Below are 12822 nucleotides of genomic sequence, written 5' to 3' on the forward strand. Positions count from 1 at the left end.
CCCAAGGTATTGGTACACCTCTGGTTCAAGTGCAGACCATCCTGTTTGTAGAGGTCCCACCTAACCCAGAAAGAGCCCCAATTGTCCAGGTATCTGAATCCCTCCCTCCTGCACCATCCCTGTAACCACGTGTTCAACTGCTCTCTCTCCCTATGGCTCTCACCAACTTTTACAGATGCACCATAGAAAGCATTCTTTCTGGTTGTATCACAGCTTGGTATGGCTCCTGCTCTGCCCAAGACCACAAGAAACTACAAAAGTCGTGAATGTAGCCCAATCCATTACGCAAACCAGCCCCTCATCCATTGACTCTGTCTACACTTCCCGCTGCCTTGGCAAAGCAGCCAGCATAATTAAGGTCCCCACGCACCCCTGACATTCTCTCTTCCACCTTCTTCCTTCGGGAAAAAGATATAAAAATCTGAGGTCATGTACTCAAGAACAGCTTCTTCCCTGCTGCCATCAGACTTTTGAATGGGTCTACCTTGCATTAAGTTGATCTTTCTCTACACCCTAGCTATGACTGTAGCACTGCATTCTTCACTCTCTCATTTCCTTCTCTATGAACAATACAGGTGGCATGGTAGCACAGTGGTTAGCACTGCTGCTTCACAGTTCCAGGGTCCTGGGTTCGATTCCCGGCTCGGGTCACTGTCTGTGTGGAGTTTGCACATTCTCCTCGTGTCTGCGTGGGTTTCCTCCGGGTGCTCCGGTTTCCTCCCACAGTCCAAAGATGTGCGGGTTAGGTTGATTGGCCAGGTTAAAAATTGCCCCTTAGAGTCCTGGGATGCGTAGGTTAGAGGGATTAGCGGGTAAATATGTGGGGGTAGGGCCTGGGTGGGATTGTGGTCAGTGCAGACTCGATGGGCCGAATGGCCTCCTTCTGCACTGTAGGGTTTCTATGATATGCTCTGTATAGCGCGCAAGAAACAACACTTTTCACTGCATACTAATACATGTGACAATATCAAATCAAATCAAAATTTATTGAGTGTACTCACCCATATTCCTTAAATAAAATTGATATTCATCTTCTGCTTTATTTCTTGCCTCTATTTTTACCTTATTTCTCTTACAGTTCCACTTAGAAGCTGTAAACCCTGGTTTCCTGGTGCTGTGCATCTCTATGTAGTAATTTCTGGCCTTTACTGAAATCTCAAATTGAACAATAAATGATCACTCAAGTTCATCTCGCATTTATCCTGTGCAACAATTGAGCTGGAACATTCTGATTTCCCTGTATCTTTTATATTCTTCCTTTTCAAACGACATCCGCAATTTCATTCTGAATTATTCAAAATCTCTCGGGATCTTGGTTCATCAATGGTGGAAACAATCTTACAAAATGCACTTTTGCAAAACCTTAATGTTAAAACTTCTATTAGGTTCCTTGTTTCTTTGCACTCGGTGAGGGAAAACAAACATTCTGAGGCAATTATTTGACAACTTTCTATTTAAGTTGGGAAGCTCTCCTACAACAACTCACTAAACAAGCTGCTCTGTACATGTAAGCACATCAAGTTATTTGGTTGTGGTCAGTGTTAGAATTGTGGTTAAACATACCTGTTTCGGCTGAATAACCTTATTGCAAACCCTGGGTTACTACAGCCTGCAAAGGACCAGAGCTATTGTATTTTTTTTATTAATTTGTGGGACATGGGCATCGCTGGCTGGCCAGCATTTATTGCCCATCCCTAGTTGCCCTTGAGAAGGTGGTGGTGAGCTGCCTTTTTGAATCACTGCAGTGACCGTGCTGTGGGTTGACTCACAATGCTGTTAGGGAGGGAATTCCAGGATTTTGACCCAGCGACTGCGAAGGAACGGCGATGTATTTCCAAATCAGGATGGTGAGTGGCTTGGAGGGGAATTTGATAACCTACCACAATTCTCCAAATGTCATTAACTCTCAGCTGCTTGTGAGACTTACTGTATCGGGACTTCTGGGCTTGTTACACTTGTCAGAATCACTACGTGCTAGAAGGACCGTTTATGTACATTGCAATCGAGGCTTGGGGCATTATCCCAGTTATTACCAGATGTATGTGATTACGAATGAATCATAAGAACAGGATATCACTCAAACTTGCTCTTCAAAACAATCATGTACAATACGTGCTATTAAAAGCAAGAATTTGTATTTATACAGCTCCTTCGTAACCTCAACATATCCCAAAGTATTTTAGAGTCAGCTAAGTATTTTTGAATCACGATCACTAGGGAAACACAACAGTCGCAACAAGCTCCCACAGACAGCAATGACTCAATGGCCAGTTAATTATTTCTATTGATTTTGATGAAGGGATAAAAGTAGCAAGGCCACACACACTCCTCATTAAATGCTGCCTTTGGATCTTCTGCGAGAGGATACCTGATTTAACACCATGTTCAGGGGAGACGATGGCCTAGTGATATTATCGCCAGACCATTAATCCTGAAACTCAGCTAATGTTCTGGGGACCCGGGTTCGAATCCCGCCATGGCAAATGGTGGAAATTGAATTCAATAAAAAATATCTGGAATGAAGAATCTACTGATGACGATTGTCGGAAAAGCCCACCTGGTTCACATGTCCTTTAGGGAAGGAAATCTGCTGTCCTTACCTGGTCTGGCCTACGTGTGACTCCAGAGCCACAGCAATGTGCTTGACTCTCAACTGCCCCTCTGAAATGGCCTAGTAAGCCTCTCAGTTTCAAGGGCAACTAGGGATGAGCAATAAATGCTGGCCCAGCCAGCAATGCCCATGTCCCACAAATGAATTTTAAAAATCTAAAAGATGACACTTCCAAAAGTGCAGCACTCCCTCAGCACGGTACTGGAATGTTATGCCTGGACTTAAGTCTGGTGAGCTTAAATCTCTAGAGAAAGACAAGCCGCTGATGTAAAACTTTGAGAACAATGTATGCTCCACACCATGAAAGGAATTGAGCTTCTATATTGGTTTAATGCAACATTGCATGATTCACCTCTGAATGGCTAGTTTCTTCAGATTCAATAATCATAATGTGATTGGAATCGATGGCTCATTAATTTCTGGATCATTTATCTTTATCCTTTTAAGTGTCAATCCAATCATAAACAGATATGAATTTGCTTTTCCTCCCTTCATAGTTCACATTGTTGATGTTATCTTTATTTCTAACCGACATGCTACCTACTCTGAAGGAAGTCTTGAAAGAAACAAGGCACTCACTCTGATCATAGTTCATTCAAATCTTAGGTAATATTCTCAATATCCAGGAATTCCAGTGCTTGGCGTTCGAAGATTCTGCCCTCATGCATCTAGCAAGCACAGGTTCACTTGTTCAACCTGTCCGAACAAAGGCTATGGCCGGAAATTTCCAGTCATTCATGCCCGGTCACCACTGCAAGCAAGGAGGGAGTATTTGCCACTCAGCCAAATTTCTGTTCACTGCTGCGGGACCGGAAAATCCCGCCAGTGTGAACGGCTGGAAAAGTCCCCCATATTTTTCTGGACCTTCATGTACCAATGCGGGGATTTTTATATTTTCAAAATCAGGTGCATAAAATCAATACAATTTTTCCAAACATAGAGCGGAATTCTCCCAAAACAATTCCCAGTGCCGAAGCAAAGCTTTGACAAAGGGTCGTCTGGACTCGAAACATCGGCTCTTTTTTCTCTTTACAGATGCTGCCAGACCTGCTGAGATTTTCCAGTGTTTTCTCTTTTGGTTTCAGATTACAGCATCCACAGTAATTTGCTTTTATACGGGGCGATTTAGCATGGCCAATCCACCTCACCCACACATCTTTGGACAGTGGGAGGAAATGGGAGCATCCGAAGGAAACCCACGCAGACACGGGGAGAATGTGTAACCTCCACACTGACAGTGACCCAAGCTGGGAATCGAACCCGGGTCCCTGGCACTCTGAGGCAGCACTGCAGCTGCCTTGGACGAGTGTTACAATGAATCACATGAAGCAGGTACTTACAAATCGCACACCTTGATCGGCATGGATGCCGGTAAGTCACGAGTGGTCACCCCCATCCCCACTCCCATTCCCACACCCCACACAAGAAATCCACAAAATTCCAGTTTTAGTCCAATTTGTTAGAGGCTCAAAATTGAAAGAGTGAGAAATCAGCTTGAATTTCCAAAAAAAGTGTGGATTAATGAGGCACTAGGATGGGAAGAAATTGAAAGGAAATTGTCTAAAAGTTATTTGCAAAAATTTAGCCTAGTTCTTAAAGTGGATATTTTTTGTTACAAGACTGTAAAATGCTGACTGCTGACATATGTGTATGTGGTATTAACAAAATACGGGAGAAAGTAGGAAAGGAGATGTCTCAAGACTGGAAAACAGAAAGAAATAAGACTTAAACAGGATCCTGTGTAGACCACAGAAGAAAGTAGAAAAATCATCCACATTTTTCTCAAAGCTTGTTGTTCAATCTTGCAGCTCTGGTAGAGTAGTTTCCAAGCTATCAGTGCTCAGGAGCAGTGCAGATTCAGGAGTTGGGAATGGTCCCAGCTCGCAATTACTATCTAAATCAGGGAGAATTCTTCTGTGTGAGTTCTGCTGAGGCCAGCTCCAAGTGTGCACAACCACAGGTGAACGCAACATTCGTTAAACCTGACTCCTTAGCTTGGCTCCCCAGTCCACACCCCCATCCCAGGTCACCGGGACTTTGGGCCTAGTTTGCCCTGCCCCACATCTGCTTCTTAAGAGAAAAGACAAAAAAAAATCATTAGTTACCTCAGCTGTTTGGCAGTTTTTAATGGTCATTTTGATAGATTGCTCATTTTTTAAAAAAATGATCCATTTATTTCTTTGACCTTGATTTCTATTTCTGCTCAGCAAGTTGTTTTATGTTTCCTTCATACTTTAACGTTGACGTTATAATTCACATTCAATGTTGTGCCAAAGCAGATCTCAGGCAGCTGCTGCTGGCTTTCTCGCTGAAGGTGAATGAGAGGCTCATAGAGTCATAGAGGTTTACAGCATGGAACCAGGCCCTTCGGCCCAACTTGTCCATGCTGCCCTTTTTTTTAAAACTCCGAAGCTAATCCCAACTGCCCGCATTTGGCCCATATCCCTCTATATCCATCTTACCCATGTAACTGTCAAAATACTTTTTAAAAGATAAAATTGTACCCACCTCTACTACTACCTCTGGCAGGTTATTCCAGACATTCACCACCCTCTGTGTGAAAATATTGCCCCTCTGGACACTTTTGTATCTGCCCCCTCTCACCTTAAACCTATGCCCTCTACTTTTAGACTCCCCTACCTTTGGGAAAAGATATTGACTATCTAGCTGATCTGTGCCCCTCATTATTTTATGACCTCTATAAAATCACCTCTCAGTCTTCTATGCTCCAGAGGAAGAAGTCCCAGTCTATCCAGCCTCTCTTTATAACTCAAATCATCAAGTCCCAGTAACATCCTAGTAAATCTTTTCTGCACCTTTCTAGTTTACTAATATCCTTTCTATAATAGGGTGACCAGAACTGTACACAGTATTCCAAGTGTTGCCTTACCAATGTCTTGCACAACTTCAACAAGACATCCCAACTCCTGTATTCAATATTCTGACCAATGAAACCAAGCATGCTGAATGCCTTTTTCACCACTCTGTGACTCCACTTTCAAGGAGCTATGAACCTGTACCACTAGATCCCTTTGTTCTGTAACTCTCCCCAATGCCCTACCATTAACTGAGTAAGTCCTGCCCTGGTTCAATCTACCAAATGCATCACCTCATGTTTATCTAATTAAATTCCATCTGCCATTCGTCAGCCCACTGGCCCAATTGATCAAGATCCTGTTGCAATCGGAGATAACCTTCTTCACTGTCCACTATGCCACCAATCTTGGTGTCATCTGCAAACTTACTAACCATGCCTCCTATATTCTCATACAAATCATTAATATAAATGACAAATAACAGTGGACCCAGCAGCAATCCCTGAGGCACACCGCTGGTCACAGGTCTCCAGTTTGGAAAACAACCCTCTACAACCACCATCTGGCTTCTGTCATCAAGCCAATTTTGTATCCATTTAGCTACCTCACCCTGAATCCCGTGAGATTTAACCTTATGCAACAACCTGCCATGCGGTACCTTGTGTTCTCGCTGGCAACAACTGTGACATCCATATCTTGAGCCTCTGCCAGCAATGTCACAGAACCAGATCCAGCACTGCACCACCCCTTGTTGGGCCTTCTATATATTGACACAAAAAACTCCCATGGATTAATTTCAAGAAATCCACCCCCAATAATCCTTTAACCCTATGACTATTCCAATTTTTGTTGGGAAAGTTGAAATCTCCTAGTATTACCTGATTATTACTCTTACACACCTCTGTGAACTGCCTACGTATTTGCTCCTCTATTTCCCACTAACTCTTTGGGGGCCTATTATAAACTCCCAGTAATGTGGCTGCCCCCTTTATATTCATTCCTAAATTCTACCCACAAGGCCTCGTTTGAAGCCCACTCCAAGAGGCGATGGCCTAGTGGTATTATCGCTAGACTATTAATTTAGAGACTCAGCTTATGCTCTGGGACCCAGGTTCAAATCCTGCCATGACAGATGATGGAATTTGAATTAAATAAAAAATATCTGGAATTAAGAATTTACTGATGACCAAGAAACCATTGTTGATTGTCAGAAAAACGCATCTGGTTCACCAATGTCCTATGGGGAAGGAAATCTGCCGTCCTTATCTGATCTGGCCTACATGCGATTCCACAGCCACAACAATGTGGTTGACTCTCAATTGCCCTTGGGCAACTAGGGATGGGCAATAAATGCTGGTCCAGCCAGCGACGCCCATGTCCCCTGAATGAATTTTTAAAATCTCTCCTTATTGCAATAATTGACTCCTTAATTAATAGTGCGACATTACCTTCCTTTTAACACCCTCCTCTGTTTCACCTAAAGATCCTATACCCCGGAATGTTGAGTTGCCAGTCCTGCCCTTCCCTCAACCATTTCCTGTGATGGCAACAATCTCACACTTCCACCTGTCAATTCACGCCCTTAACTCCTCAGTCTTATCTATTACACTCCTAATATTAAAGTGCTCTCTGCTGCCCGAAGGTGAGTGAAGGCCTCGAACCATGCGGTTTCTTATATTGCAGTCCTGTTGAAACACATCCCTCGCAAGTCTGGTGCTCTCTGCTACCTGAAGACTCATGAGAGTCTGATTATTTTTTGGAGGACTGGCAAAAGCGGTTACTTTTGCTCCAATAGAAATGGAAGTGTTGAAAATGCCCAGCACACCTGGTGTGTTCTATGCAGAGAGAAACAGAGGTCAGTTACCCTTTGTCGGAACTAGTGCGATAGTGGACCTGAAGCTTTGACTCTGTTTCTCACTCCACAGATGCTGCCTGCCCTGCTGAGTACCTCCAGCAATTTCTGCTTGTGTTTCAGATTTCCAGCATCTGCAGTACATTTTTCTGTTGTGTGCTTGATGCTGGGCATTTGCAAGTGTGGTTGGCTCTAGTTTAAATGAGTAAATATTTATCACTCAGTGCAGAGTATAATTTTTTCCTTAAAGCCCATGTATGTGGATAGAAATATCAAGTTATTGTAGGTGAATTGATTGGTGTTAATTTACTGAACCGCTTCGCCATATTTAAAGCTGGAAATGAAACCAGGAGTCATGTGCCAATTGGACATGTGGCTGTGAGTTCAAGATTTGATTTTTGATTTGATTTGATTTATTATTGTCGCATAAGAACATAAGAAACAGGAGCAGGAGTAGGCCATCTAGCCCCTCAAGCCTGCTCCGCCATTCAATAAGATCATGGCTGATCTGATAGTGGGTTCAGTTCCACTTACCCGCCCGCTCCCCATAACCCTTAATTCCCTTAATGGTTAAAAATCTATCTATCTGTGACTTTTGGGCGGCACGGTAGCACAGTGGTTAGCACTGCTGCTTCACAGCTCCAGGGTCCCGGGTTCGATTCCCGGCTCGGGTCACTATCTGTGTGGAGTTTGCACATTCTCCTCGTGTCTGCGTGGATTTCCTCCGGGTGCTCCGGTTTCCTCCCACAGTCCAAAAGATGTGTGGGTTAGGTTGATTGGCCAGGTTAAAAATTGCCCCTTAGAGTCCTGGGATGTGTAGGTTAGAGGGATTAGCGGGTAAAATATGTGGGGGTAGGGCCTGGGTGGGATTGTGGTCGGTGCAGACTCGATGGGCCGAATGGCCTCCTTCTGCACTGTAGGGTTTCTATGATTTTCTATGATAAACACATTTAACGAGGCAGCCTCTACTGCTTCATTGGGCAGAGAATTCCAAAGATTCACTACCCTCTGGGAGAAGAAGTTCCTCCTCAACTCTGTTCTAAATAGACTCCCCCGTATTTTGAGGCTATGCCCCCTAGATCTTGTTTCCATTGTAAGTGGAAATAACCTCGCTGCTTCTGCCCTGTCTAGCCCCTTCATTATCTTATATGTCTCTATAAGATCTCTCCTCAACCTTCTAAACTCCAATGAGTACAGGCCCAGTCTACTCAATCTCTCCTCATAAGCTAACCCCCTCATCTCCGAAATCAACCTGGTGAACCTTCTCTGTACCCCCTCCAAAGCTAATATATCCTTTCTTAAATAAGGGGACCAAAACTGTACACAGTACTCTAGGTGCGGCCTCACCAGTACCCTGTACAGTTGCAGCATGACCTCCCTGCTTTTATACTCCATCCCTACACTCGGTCCCCTCCTCCAGATCGTCTATGTATATGGTAAATAGTTGAGGCCCCAGCACCGATCCCTGCGGCACGCCACTAGTCACTGATTGCCAACCGGAAAAGCACCCATTTATTCCGACTCTCTGCTTTCTGTTAGATAGCCAATCCTCAATCCACGCTAACACTTTACCCCCAACTCCGTGGACCTTAATCTTATGCAGCAACGTTTTGTGAGGCACCTTATCGAATGCCTTCTGGAAATCTAAAAACACCACATCCACCTGTAGCATAATATGGATGACAAAGTTGCGCATAATTGAAAAGATACAAAAGTCTGAGGTCACGTACCAACCGACTCAAGAACAGCTTCTTCCCTGCTGCTGTCAGACTTTTGAATGGACTTACCTCGCACTACGTTGATCTTTCTCTACACCCTAGCTGTGACAGTAACACTACATTCTGCACCCTTTCCTTCTCCGCTATGTACTCTATGAACGGTATGTTTTGTCCCTATGACACGCAAGAAAAAATATTTTCACTGTGTCCCAGTGCATGCAACAATAATAGACCAAATCAAATCACATGGTTGTGGTCTGTATCACACCAAAACTTGGACTTTCAGTGGGTTTTATAAACAGAGACACTGCCAGGTTCGGGGGTTGGGGGTAAGACTTACACACCCATTTCCAGGGGCGGGATGGGTGGCGGGAGGGGAAGATCCTGCAGGTGTCCCAATTATGGTTTACGTTGGCAGGAATTCCCATTCGGATTGTCTCCACCTCCTGGGAATGATGTAATGGGGGGGTGTTGAGAATTTCTGGTCCTATCTGCCATGGTAATCATAGCGACGGGACAGAACACTTGTGGGTTTCCTCTGGGTGCTTCGGTTTCCTCCCACAGTCCGAAAGACGTGCTGGTTAGGGTGCTTTGACCTTGCTAAATTCTCCCTCAGTTTACCCGAACAGGCGCTGGAGAGTGGCGACTTGGGGATTTTCACAATAACTTCATTGCACTGTTAATGTGAACCTACTTGTGACACGAATAAATAAACTTTCAACTTTGAAACTAAACTTCGAACATTCGGTGGACTATTTAAACCATACACGGAATACGTGGCTTGGAAACAAGAAAAGTACCAAAGCCCAGTATTTATCCCCCATTCTGGGTGAGAGATTTAATTTGATTTGATTTGATTTATTATTGTCACATGTATTAGTATACAGTGAGAAGTATTGTTTCTTGCGTGCTATACAAAGCATTCCGTTCATAGAGAAGGAAACGAGAGAGTGCAGAATGTCGTGTTACAGTCATAGCTATGGTGTAGAGAAAAATCAACTTAGTGCGAGATAGGTCCATTCAACAGTCTGATGGCAGCAGCGAAGAAGCTGTTCTCGAATCAGTTGGTACGTGACCTCAGTCTTTTGCATCTTTTTCCTTACAGGGGAAGGTGGAAGAGAGAATGTGCATTAGTGTGTGGGGTCCTTAATTATGCTGGCTGCTTTTCTGAGGCAGTGGGAAGTGTGAACGGAGTCAGTGGATGGGAGGCTGGTTTGCGTGATGGACTGGGCTTCATTCACGACCTTTTGTAGTTTCTCGCATTCTTGGGCAGAATAGGAACCACACCAACATGTGATACAACCAGAAAGAATGCTTTCTGTGGTGCATCTGTAAAACATGGTGAGAGTCATAGCAGACATGTGATATAAATGTAAATCTCTCCTTCTTTCTTTTATTATTCTTGAAGCGAAAGCACTGGATTTTGCACCGTTGGTAACAGATTAAAAAGCCATAATTTAATCAAGCTTGAAAATATTTGTAAGTTATTTTGATCTCGGAGATTGAACTACTGCCTGCAATTTCTTGTCACCCACCCAGGATTTTAAAAGAAAATTATATATGGATTCAATTTTCTTTCCTTATGACTGATTTCTTCTGCTGTTCGTGGGTCATGGTGCGGAGTGACTCAGGATCACATCGAGCATAAGCTCCTTCCAGATGTGTTCTTTCAAGGAATTCTCACCGTATCATGACAAGGACAACAGCTCTGTGGTTATAACATCTGTAGAATTCCTCAAATCAATTAGTGTCTTATATCTCTACAGCGGTGAAACATTCCAAAAACTGAACACTTGCCAATTACTACTTAAATAAAAGCAAATTACTGCAGATGCTGGAATCTGAAACAAAAACAGAAAATGCTGGTGTTAGGAACCCACTAGGAAGCTTTTAGCAAAATAAACTTTATTCAACAATACAGTTTAACTATAACAAAATGAATTAGCTTAATTTCTCCCAATTGAAATACTTAAACGTGACAAGATTCAATTCTTTACTGCTAACCTACAATTCTTAACTGCTAACCTATCTTTATTCGTTCCAATTTAAGCAATATTCCTCATAGACTTAAACTCCTCTTCAAAATTAGTCAGCAAAAAAAAGCCTTAAGTGGGCTGCCAGTCCTCAACCTGAACACCACTGGAGAGACCAATTTTCTAGCAGGTTCTAAACAGCCAACTCCAGAGAGAGAGAGAGAGAGAGACCTCCTGTTTCTTGCAGACCCAAGCAGAAACTGCCTGCTTGTCTTTGTAAACTTAACTCCTTCCATTAGCACATGGCTCTTTCCACCAAATTAAACCCTACTCTGGAACCCCTGGGAAAAACCCTATAATACACAGAAATGCATTAGCTCAGATTAAAACAAACACCACATTATTTAGGATTAATTATTCTTCTGCATTCTCAACAAATGGATTGCCTGAAGCAGACACGTCAGCACATTTAAACAGATCTGAATTCTAAACAAACCTTTCACAAGAAACATGATATAAATATGTTTCTTAAAGGCACAGTATTGTCAGATTGGAAAATCCCAGCAGGTTGGACAATATTTGTGCAGAGAGAACAGAGCTAACATTTCAGTTCTGGATGATTGGGATTTGCATTCCATCTGAGGGAGAGAAAAGTGGATCTTAGACTTGTGTTTTAAACTTAAATAAGGGCAATTATGAGGGCATGAAGACAGAATTGGCCAAATAGAATTAAGAAATTCTGGTTAGAACATAGAACATTACAGCGCAGAACAGGCCCTTCGGCCCACGATGTTGCACCGACCAGTTAAAAAAAAAAACAAACTGTGACCCTCCAACCTAAACCAATTTCTTTTCGTCCATGAACCTATCTACGGATCTCTTAAACGCCCCCAAACTAGGCGCATTTACTACTGATGCTGGCAGGGCATTCCAATCCCTCACCACCCTCTGGGTAAAGAACCTACCCCTGACATCGGTTCTATAACTACCCCCCCTCAATTTAAAGCCATGCCCCCTCGTGCTGGATTTCTCCATCAGAGGAAAAAGGCTATCACTATCCACCCTATCCAAACCTCTAATCATCTTATATGTTTCAATAAGATCCCCTCTTAGCCGCCGCCTTTCCAGCGAAAACAATCCCAAATCCCTCAGCCTCTCCTCATAGGATCTCCCCTCCATACCAGGCAACATCCTGGTAAACCTCCTCTGCACCCTCTCCAAAGCCTCCACATCCTTCCTGTAATGTGGGGACCAGAACTGCACACAGTACTCCAAGTGCGGCCGCACCAGAGTTGTGTACAGTTGCAACATAACGCTACGACTCCTAAATTCAATCCCCCTACCAATAAACGCCAAGACACCATATGCCTTCTTAACAACCTTATCTACTTGATTCCCAACTTTCAGGGATCTATGCACACATACACCTAGATCCCTCTGCTCCTCCACACTATTCAAAGTCCTCCCGTTAGCCCTATACTCAACACATCTGTTATTCCTACCAAAGTGAATTACCTCACACTTCTCCGCATTAAACTCCATCCGCCACCTCTCGGCCCAACTTTGCAACCTGTCTAAGTCTTCCTGCAAACTACGACACCCTTCCTCACTGTCTACCACACCACCGACTTTGGTGTCATCAGCAAATTTGCTAATCCACCCAACTATACCCTCATCCAGATCATTAATAAATATTACAAACAGCAGTGGCCCCAAAACAGATCCCTGAGGTACACCACTTGTAACCGCACTCCATGATGAATATTTACTATCAACCACCACCCTCTGTTTCCTATCCGCTAGCCAATTCCTGATCCAATTTCCTAGATCACCCCCAATCCCATACATCTGC

Source organism: Mustelus asterias, chromosome 4 (genome assembly GCF_964213995.1).
Source record: "Mustelus asterias chromosome 4, sMusAst1.hap1.1, whole genome shotgun sequence".
NCBI lineage: Eukaryota > Metazoa > Chordata > Chondrichthyes > Carcharhiniformes > Triakidae > Mustelus > Mustelus asterias.